Source organism: Meles meles, chromosome 6 (genome assembly GCF_922984935.1).
Source record: "Meles meles chromosome 6, mMelMel3.1 paternal haplotype, whole genome shotgun sequence".
NCBI classification, from domain to species: domain Eukaryota; kingdom Metazoa; phylum Chordata; class Mammalia; order Carnivora; family Mustelidae; genus Meles; species Meles meles.
Genome location: NC_060071.1, coordinates 62,354,829 through 62,364,284, shown reverse-complemented (window position 1 = coordinate 62,364,284; position 9,456 = coordinate 62,354,829).

The window sequence follows — 9,456 nt, the reverse complement described above, 5'->3', positions numbered from 1 at the left end:
TCTAACTTCCCTCTCTGTTTTTTGATGCTGCAAAGTTTCTCTTTTACTTAACTAAATCCAAGATGGATTTCCTTCCTCTTTTCTGTAGGTAACCTCAGATGCCCTTACTCTCTTCCCTGGGTCTGCTCCCTTATGCTCCTTCAGCACTAAACGTCCACAGCACACACACCTGCATGGGTACACACACACACACACACACACACACACACACACACACACACACATCCCTGGACAGACTCATGCATTTGAAGACCACACTCAAAACCCAGAGCTTGAGACGGTCCTCAGAAATCGTGATTCAGTCAGTCCCTCCAAACCTTACAACATTATGACACCTAGTTAAACTTCTCAAGTTTGGACCAAATGATGTGAAGAAGGCCAATGCCATATATATATTCTTTTAAGTCTCATCTATAGAACATCTTTAAGGATATGGAATTTGTATTATTTTTATTTTTTAACTTCACAGCACATAATAATTGAAAATTCTTTTAGAATGTTTCTCAGTCTACTTTGTTCAGTTTCTCTGTAATTAGTAGCCACAACCTTTAAAAAAGTATTTGGATCTTCAAAGAGTTTTCTTCTTAGCAGTTGAGCCCTTTGTTCCTACAATCATATACTTAGGCTTAATAAACAGTTTCTTCATATGAATTTTTTTTAAAAAATAGTAAGCTTCATCTCCTACCCTGGAATGACTAATCTCAAAAAAGATTGAGTCTGGACTAATGATGTTTAACTATACCACGTCACTATCTGCAGAGCATGGAGTTCAGTCAAGATTATGTGAAATGGAAGTTATCACAGGTGCTGCTAACTACAGCATTGCTGGAAAGACCAAGATTTCAGGAGTGACCTGTCTAGTGTACAAAGCAAAGAAACAAAGAATTGAACTAGCAGCCTAACATCGTTTACTTAAAAGGTGAGGGAAACTCTATGAAACTCAATGTCTGATGGCCCCTCATCTCTTTGGGAACTAGTTTAGCAGTGTCTTGGCTGGTGCAGATTTAGAGGAGAGGGAAGAGGAGTAAACGTCTGAGGTCATCTAGCCCCTCCGGAAATTCATCAGATTTCTGATCAATGTTCTTAGGGATTTTTTTTTTTTTTCTCAGCAAAACAAGCTATGAAGTTTCACAGACTTTTGACATTTATGTCTGTGGTATGAATGTGTGCTTCCAGTTTATATACAAGTCCCCATGAGAAAACAAAAAATGACACGTTCAAGGTCAATACGGAACTTGCTCTTAGTCATTCAGCTGAGTGCTTGCTTCCCTAAACTGTGAGAGCAGGTGCAGCCCATAGCAAGGTCTTCAGCAGGGATGGTTTCCAGGATATAGACAATCTTGATTATGCCATTTTATTTTTTATTACATGGATTTCTGTCTTTTACATGAAACAAAAATGCAGCAGAGGAGGAGCCTATAAAAACAAAATTGTGTGATGCAGATCAATTATGAAGGCTCTTCAAACTTTTCAAATAGTACCTGCTAGAAACCAGAAATGAGATCAACAAAGGCAAAGACCAATGCTTTACCACGTGACTTGATCTTTTGAAGAAAGACTCCGTACTGTTTTGGTCCGGAGGCCAAGTTAGACTTTGAAGGCATGGTAAAACTCTCAATTTGTTAATGAATCACCCTGCAGCCCAAGACAAGCCACTTATCTCTGTGCCTGGGGAAGAACTCTTGTGAGTAATAAAGACACAAAAGGGAAACTCCTCTGTGAACCAAGAGGCACCACCCATCTACTGAAATCCCAGGAAAAATTCAGGAAGGTTTGGGCTTCCAAACCTTCCCTCAGCACTGAAAGTCTAGAACTGCTCTGTGTTAGACTCCAGCCCTGAAGACTGAGTCTAGCATGTTTCCAGAGGACTCCCACAACACTAAATCTCCCCCAACAGATCGGTGCATCTTTAAATGTCCATAGGGTCTCTGGAGGTATAAAAGTGCTGGGCCCAGCCATGCCAAGAACAGGATTCGCCTCCTAAGGTCAGTGTTAGAGTTGGTAAGACCCCCCTGAGTCCTCCAGATCAGCACTGGCTCCAGATCCGAGTTAGACCTCCCTAAGAAACAACTAGACTTCAATAGCTTTCAAAAGGAGTAAGTGAATGAATGAATGAATGAATGAATGAATGAATGGAAGAAGGAGCCTGGTAAACTGACAACAATTTCCCTGAGTTTGGTTCTCTTTTGCAATGATTCTGTTTGGTTTGATATGTGCTTGTAAGTATAGCCATGGCCCTCATGAAACACCAGATGAGAATAAATGCAGAAAATACAGGAAAGGGTTATCCATTTCTTCCCCTTCCAGATCAATCAAGGCAATGAGCACTTGCTCTCTGTAAGTGACGACTGGCCTGCCCGTCCGAGTCCGCTTGGCTTCCAGCAAGCACAGTTCCATGAACTTTCTCCCTACAAAATGAGCGGCCTGGTTCGGTGAGGGATGAAACCCTGAATACCAGGGACCCAAAGATTGTTTCAGATCATCTCTTGAAAGCCTACTTTTCTTTAGCTTTTTCCCTATTCATGTCACGTAACAAAGACTTACCAGTCAGGTAAAGCTGCTCCTGCCTAACACCCTGGGCCTTGACCCTGTGAGTCAGAAGTCATCCTTGACTCTTAGAAGCCTTTTGGAGGTTTGGGGTATAGGACCTTAGTAAAGGTTTAGCATTAAAAAATAGGAAGACTATTGTCCGTCTCAGGCAGTTCAACCCGCTGTCTCCAAGTGACAAGGGCAAGAACCTAAGTCTGAATAGAGGAAAAACCTTTCCCCAGAGGATGAAGTAGCATGGGACATCGTTGAGTTATGTTTCAGGAACCTGGACGGAACATGATTCTTTGTAGCAAAAGCTAGAAAGTAGGTGGGCCATCCTACCCGCTGCAGCTCCATCCTTCCTTACGTCTAGACCCTGTTGTAGGTTCTGTGTTATAGGCGTCCTGAGCTGCTGATCACCTGCGTCTTCCTTCGTGTTCTCCAGTGTTTGCAAGAACAGGGTTTGGTATGTACCCTCGGGGCTGGCAGAGATGCCAGACATCGCATTAAGTAGAACAACATAAAATGAAAAGTAGTCCTCAAAGGTCCTCAAAGAGTGAAAGGAAAAGCAAGGCACTAATAGAATAATAGCAAGAACAAGTAGTTTGTGTGTCACCTCTGAGTCTTCTCGAGAAGCCGAGGATCGGGATGAAAAGCAGCACCGCTGAGACAGGAGATTTCTGGCACGGGATTTGCTTTGAGTTGAGAGCAAGACGAGTGAGGGACTCTTCTTCTTCAGGAGCGGGTCTGTATCAGAAGCTGTAAGTGGGCAACAGAGTAGGAAGACGCAGATAATACTGGGTTATGGTCTGGGCTGGGCACTTGAGGAACTGGAGAAAATAATCCAAAACCCAGAAAAGTCAAAATCAGTCTTCACTCCTAATTTATCAGGCTAGGATAAATATCTGTATTTATATTGCACACTGGTTGAGAGTAGGTTTTAATGTTGGAATGCAATTCCAGTAATAGCTCAGTTGGGAGAACTTAAAAAAGAAAGTGTGATAACAGCTAAAACTCTTTTCACATAAATAAACAAATCAAATATCTGGGGTTGTAGCAAGAAAGCCCTAAGGAATAATGCTTGAATCACTTGATCTAATAATCTCTCATTTCTTAAAGAGAAGATCAAAGCCCTGGAAAAAAAAAAAAAAAAAAGGAATCATGGAGAAGAGGCTGTAGTGGGAACCATGTACTGGCCCAATCTGGGAACCATTCACATGTTAGACACACACGCTCTAGAGCTATGGTACCTGTCACCACACTGACACCTGTCACAGTGAGAACTGATATATAAAGGTAAACACCATATTCACAGCACATTGACAAGCTTAGACTTTGCTTTTTCAAATAACTTACATTGAAACCTTGAGGTAGGGCCCAAAGAAGGCTTAAATCAGTGGCTCTCTGTCCCCACACCAGTGGCCAACTCTTTTTTAGGGACAGTTCTAGCCTGAGCTGGGTCAGGGAGCAGCTGTAACAGACCAAAATTTTGATGCCTGTGATGCTCGGGTTTATAACTTGTGGTTGGTAAGACAGATGAAAGATAGCATCAACATCCCAACACTGGGGTCCTCAACAATATGGTTAGCACTGGGTGCCTACCCAGAATTTCATAATGAGTAATTGCCAACAAACTCAACTGTTTTGGGGTGCAAAATCTAATTGCGAGTGGGCAATGTAGCACATGATGATAAACTCCAGAATCATATGGACTTGAAACCCAGATTCACCTTCCACTAGTAATGCATCCCTGGGTGAATCACACAACCTTTCTGAGCCTTAAATCCCCATTTATAAAGTGGGGACAACAAAGGTAAATCATAGATTTTTTGTGTGAGGTTGAAATAAAATAATGTTTACTTATTTCTTGGCATAGTGAGTGACATGTGGGAAGTACTCACCATGTTGGCTCATATAATCATCATTAGGGATTCAGGGTAAACTGAAAATGCAGAGAAAAAAATAAAAAGCATTCTACATGATCCTACGATCTAGATCAGTGTAGTTTGACATGGAATTTGGCCCTTTACTGTCTGCTTGTTGTTTTGCCACATACCAATTGTGCCCAAGGGTAGAGCCTACTTTCTGCAGTACCTTGGGGGCTGGCAAGCCCTTTCTGGCTGGGCCTCAGATACATTAGCCCCAAGTTCAAGTCTCACATGGAAACAATAGGTACTTATAGGTATAGGACAAGCATTGCTTAATCCCTAAGGCAGCTGGTCAGTAAGTACTACTGTTTTGGTCCCTCTAGGCTGGATCCTCTGACCTTGAACGACGCTTCAGAGCCCCTCGTTTAACCTCTCCTCTCCAGGCAAGCCTTGGCTTTCCATCCCATCTCTCATCTTACTGTTCTCCAGGTAATCTTTCCTATGCCTCCCTCCTGCATGTCCAAAAGTGACAGAGGGAGCTCCTCCTAAAGCTCACTTTGTCCCTTATTTTATACCAACATTTTTCAACATCTAGAAGCCACTGCCTTGCCTGGACCCAAGAAAGAACACTCTGTCTTTCATGAAGACAGCCTAACTCCCAGGGCCGGCGAATCCAGGAGGTGCAGTGCCTAGACCCCACTGTTTAGGCTCATGAAATTGTTTTAATTTAATTTCTTTCAAAATTAGAAGGGAAAAAAAATTGATGAGTGAATATATAATAATAAATTCATCCTGGACGATATTCATCTTTATGCTAATACAATCATAAAATATATTTTTAAAGATTTTATTTATTCATCTGAGAGAGAGAGACAGAGAGAGCACAAACAGTGTGAGAGGCAGAGGGAGAAGGAGAACAGACTTCCTGCTGAGCAGAGAACCCGATGTGGGAATCCATCCCAGGACTCTGGGATCATGACCTGAGCTGAAGGCAGACGCTTAACCGACTGAGCCACCCAGGAGTCCCCATAAAATACATTTTTATGGAGGAAGGGGCCCACAAATATCAAAATATGGCCTCTACTATGGGGAAGCCCTGAGGCAAACTCAACTACCATCCATCCCCACCTCCTCCTCAACCCATTACCTCCCTCTGGCTGGAACAGGCCAAAGTCACAACAACTCAGATTTTTAGGAGAACTTTCTAGACAACTGCCAACATTGATTATATACAACTTGTCTCTTTCCATCATAAATCTAACCCAGATTCTTCACCCTACCGCCCCCCACCCAAATATAAACTTATGACGTCAAAGCAGTAACACTCCAGCAGGATCACACCTGCCTGGGCCAAATTAAGGTGCAGCATGTGGTAACCTTTCTCAAGGAGCGAAGCCTCACTTCTGGAACACTTGAAAGATCACACCTAAATGGGCACTGACTGGATTTATCACATCATCTGGCAGTGCTTTTCACTGATTAATTTAAAATCAATTCAACTGAACAGCCAGTTGACTTCCTTGGTTGGCAGTGAGGTCTCTATCCATACTTACGAAGCCATAACGCAGACTTCTCAGGCTACAGGCTTTGTTCAAAGGATCCCCAGTCTGTGCAAGGTGCAGGGGAAAAAAGGCAATATAAAACAAAAAAGACAGTTTTCCTTTACAGTAAATTTTGGCGATCGTTCGGATGCATGCTGAGAAATTACTTTGACCAAAAGGTTTGAGTCAGTTGCCAATTAGGCATGGAGGCCGATCAATGTCAATCAATACTTGCAGCAAATTGAAGCTTTGGGCTTTGTTTTTTAGTCAATGCATTTCTAATTGGCATGATGTTCTCTTGGGTGTGACTCTGTTATTCATGAAACACAACACAGTTACCCACAAGGTCAAAGAAACACCCTTCTTAGTGGGGCCCACAGAGCCTCACTTCCTACTTCCAAAACCAGAGGAATACAGAAGCCCGTTATAGGATCACAAAGGATCAGACTGAACGAAAAGATACTCCCCACGTGGTGGGGTAGGGGGAGACTGAGCTTTAGCACAGAACAGTGGGATTGGGTGTTCGAACCCCACCTACTGCTCGTAAATTGGGCGTGAAATAAGTTACTTTAGTATTTCCTAAATAGGAGGGAAGAATGATCCCTTTTTAAAGGGAAAACATTTTTCTTTTAGATTCTTAACTATGTGTCTGCAGACGATCCCAGTTTGAAAAGCACTTACCCCATTAGTTTACAATGATTTTCTCCACTGCCCATATGCAAATACAATGTATTAATATTCAGGAGTTCTCATCTCTATACCATACTTATTACAGTACCTTTTTGAGTGCATATTAAACAGTTTTTGTACCCAGAAAACCACATCCTTTGACGGGTCCAGACCATTTGAATCTTTCTATGAACGGTTTTTTTCCCCAGCTTTTACCCATGTGTCTTCGTACATGTTAAATTATTGAGTAGCATTAATGTGGGTACGGTCCTGGGTGCACAATTGGAGTTTTATTTAAAGACAGTGGTTGCATTACAAAACTAGTTTTAGCATTTAAGTTATTGCCCTTGGGTTTGCAATGCCAGCCACTTGAAAAGGAGCCCAGTGTTGGAGTTTAATTAACTGGGTCCTTTTTCAACAGTTCATTTCAAGCACCCAAAGGCAGACTTGAGGAGTGGTGTTAATTGAATCGCATCTAAAGTGGAGGGGATTTAAAGAGCTCACGGGGAACTCTTCAAGGTGTGAAGCCTCTCAGATTCTGCCAAGGCAATAAGATTAAGTCAGACTTGAAAACCTTATTTATACATTGGCAGGGGTGGGGTGGGGGGGAATCAGAGTCAGTCCCTGAGTGTTGTAGTTCAGCAAAGCGGGTGTTCCTTCTCCTCACTTCCCCCACCTTCTTTTTCTCTGAAAGACTTTCCCCTCCTCAGTCCCCAGCACCCCCCTCCTCACCCGTCCTCTTCTCTCCCCTCCCCCATCCTCTCTTCTCTTCCCCCATCCTCCCCTTTGCTCTCTGTTCTGCTCACTGTTCATCTTACCTTTTGCATATTAACCCAGACCTCACTTCCTCTGAGAAGCTGGCTCCCCATCAGTCAAGAGCTATGGTACTGTCCCTTCGGTGTGATCTCTTAGCCCTTAACTAGGTTCTCAAAGCAATCACTTTGAATGCCCACAACTTGGCACAGAATCATCACTCCAAACAGTATGTCCTCAGCGGTTACTGCATGCTAGGCATAGACCGTGCCATATCATCCTTAGCAAGGTCCCATGAGGTAGGCTTTGCTTGCGTCCATTTTTATAGACATGAAAACTGAGGTTTAGAAAAGTTACCTTGCTTGGGGTCACATTACCAGGAAGCGTGAGGGCTGAAATCCAAAATCAGTTGAACTCCAAAGCTCCTGCTTTTAACTACTGTGCCATTCTGCCTCCCAGATACTTGTGGAAAACATATTGTTTGACTTTCTCTCTCTCTCTCTCTCTTTCTTTTTTTTTTTTTTTTAAGATTTTATTTATTTGTTTGACAGAGAGAGTGATCACAAGTAGGCAGAAAGGCAGGCAGAGAGAGGAGGAAGCAGGCCCCCTGCTGAGCAGAGAGCCTGATGTGGGGCTGGGTTTCAGGACGCTGAAATCATGACCTGAGCCGAAGGCAGAGGTTTAACCCCCTGAGCCACCCAGGCGCCCCTCTTTCTTTCTTTCTTTCTTTTTTTTTTTTTCATGAATTTGAACAAAATAGATTCACTGGTAACTCACCTTTACTGGCCCCAGCCTCTGGTTTTTCAAAGCCATGAGGGTCAGAATCAGAAAGTAAGCTCTCTGCCAGAATGATTCAAAATAGGATCTATTTATTGAGTAAATGCTTGCACATAATACAAAAATAAAAGTTATGAAAGGAGAAACAATGAACTTGTAGATGCCAGCCCCCCCATTCGCAGAGCCAACCAGTTCCCTTTTCCAGAGGTATTCATCAAGATCTATTGTTATCATGACAAGTAGGCTTGGGAGCTATAGTTCATAAACTATGATCCCAACCCAGTCCTGGATCAATCTCGTGGGTCCTGACCAGAATTCATGTCTTAATGTCATTCAAAAAATATATATTTGAAAGGATTGTGTTTCACAGAGCTTGTGTTTCAGTCTCATGTGTAGTGTCAATGTACATCTGAGTCACAGAGTGTAAAACATATAATTTTGTACTTCTCATCGTGAGGTAATGTTCAAAGTAGTTGGAAAGCCACTGGCCTGGGCAACCTAGGAGTTGGAAACTATGAAAGCCACTTCCACAGAGAACCTTCCATCCTTCCCTCTCATGAGTCACTTTGGAACTGAGCAACCTGAGTGACCCCATTAAAGCAGAAGTTCCATCCCCTTCCTCCTCTGTTCAAAGCCCCCTTCAAGGGGTGCCCATCTGAGGAGAATAAAAGCCATGAGACAATGGGGATTTCTGCTTGTTTGTTGTGTTAGAAGCCAAAAAAAAAATCCAAAATAAAAAATATCGGTTGTGTGATATAAATAAATCTGACTGTGGGGGAAGGGCTTCACAGAGCCGGGCAGTATCCTTCAAAGCAGCTGAAATTAAGAATGGATATTTGCAATTAAGATCTGTATCTGGGATGAGTTATCTTAAAATATAATTTTAGGACATTCATAAGTCTCCCTTGGAGAGTTCTGGGGGTGCCTCAAGGGGACAGAATACTGTCCAGAATAGCTGGCCTATAACCAGAGAGGCTCCTAGGGAGGCATGCTGCTGCATCCATGAGAGGACACACAAGGAGAAAGGAACCAGCAGGATTTCCAACATAAGCCCCCAGCTTACAGGCACGGAGCAAAATGGCGCTGCTTCTTATGTGGACAAGCCCTCTAGCCTTGGTCCAAGGTGAGCAGCAGCGGGAAGTTACAGTGTTCAGTGCGGTGTTGCTTGGGACATGTTGGGAACATAGCAGCAAAATAATGAAGCCAGTTCTCTGTGTCTCAGAAAAGGAGCAGCACTCAGCAGGAGAGCAAAGGATGGTTCCACGTTGGCTTCTTCCTTTCCCTCTCCATCTCTCGTCACTCTCCGCTGGAACTCTGTG